Genomic DNA, 1636 nt, shown 5'->3' on the forward strand with positions numbered 1-1636 from the left:
TAACAGGAAATAAATGAACAAGTCAATAACGAAGTGAAATACGAAACCGTCAACAGTCAAACTGTCACAACCGGCATGAGGAACCTAAGATGATCTCCCCATCTAAATAATAACAATAATATCAATAACTATAATAATAAGAATATCATATCTCCTTATTGCTTTAACATGATTTAACAGAGCTGATGGTGAAAAAAAGTGTCCTCGACCTTGCCAGGATTCGAACCTGGAATCTTCTGATCCGTAGTCAGACGCGTTATCCGTTTGCGCCACAAGGCCGTTCCTACAAGTGAGGATTTAAGGCATTTACTTTTTATCAAGGCTACATAAACCTTCTTTACGTAACTGCTATTGATAATTCACCACCATTTGAAAAATCAAAATATTAAATTTTCATGTATGGAGATATTTGAAGGCCACCCCCCACCACTTTTTTTTTTTTTTTTTAATACACACAAGCAGTGTAGGACCTTCCTCCCCTCGTTATATTTCGGTGTTAACTTTGGGTATGGGCCAAAAGGCCCAATGCCACCTAACTGACATACCGCCTCCCCTCATTCTCTTTTCTTCCTATCAGCTCCTCACCACTCAACCGGGCTTCAACTACACGTAGCATCTTATCCTGTACAATGACATGATTAATAAACATATATAGAGAAATTGTCAAATAGGGAAGTATTTCTGTGATTAGAATAAATTGCCATAAGTCCATTTTCCTGAAAAAGACTTTACAACTTGAGGTTCCTTACATGAGAATGGGTGAATAAGTGTAGGAGACAAGTTGATATTCGAGATTCTCGCTAAATTCAAAGCCAAGAATTATATACTTGTATAGACCTTATTTATAGACAGGTCATGACTACATAGAGCTGATATATATATATATATATATATATATATACATATATATATATGTATATATATATATATATATATATATATATATATATATATATATATATATATGTATATATATATATATATATATATATATATATATATATAAAATAATCCTAAAACGAAAACTTAATTTAGTTGCATCTTCTAACATCCCTATGAAGGAGTGTTAGGAATATTTTCATGAAGCACATGTCATGTCGCACTGCATGTTTCTTAATAAGCGTAAAAAATGTTGGAAAACAATGAAAAGTGAGATGGCCAGATCCACTATTCATTGGGACAAATAACTTATTCATCTTCACGGGTTTTGAGAACAATTGTACGAGATTTACAGAAATCAAAGTATTATTAAAGAATTGTGAATACTGTGCGCGATAAGAAAGAGAGAGAGAGAGAGAGAGAGAGAGAGAGAGAGAGAGAGAGAGAGAGAGAGAGAGAGAGAGAGAGAGAGAGAAACTTAAAATAATTGTTTCATACAAGTATCTTCATCACCAGCCTCAAGACATCTTCCGTCACTCTGTGAGGGCTTAATTAAAAGGTGTCTCCAGATGCCTACTTATCTCTGGATACCCCCACAAGTTTACATCAATCCTTCATTCTTTATAAAATGTTAACAGAAAACATTCTACATTTAAAACCCCTTTCACTGAATATGACATACGTTACAATTACGACGACTACTCTCTAGGCTCAGCCTTAAACTAAATAAAACAACAAGTGATTTTTTTTTTATAAT

General features: G+C 33.6%; 1 non-coding gene across 1 annotated transcript; it reads right to left on the minus strand.

The window, feature by feature from the left end:
* Positions 1–205: 205 nt before the first annotated feature.
* Positions 206–279, minus strand: TRNAR-ACG (transfer RNA arginine (anticodon ACG)). The gene has a single exon. It is a non-coding gene; the product is annotated as a tRNA-Arg (tRNA).
* Positions 280–1636: the final 1357 nt, after the last annotated feature.

Source organism: Palaemon carinicauda, chromosome 3 (assembly GCF_036898095.1).
Source record: "Palaemon carinicauda isolate YSFRI2023 chromosome 3, ASM3689809v2, whole genome shotgun sequence".
Taxonomy (NCBI): Eukaryota; Metazoa; Arthropoda; class Malacostraca; order Decapoda; family Palaemonidae; genus Palaemon; species Palaemon carinicauda.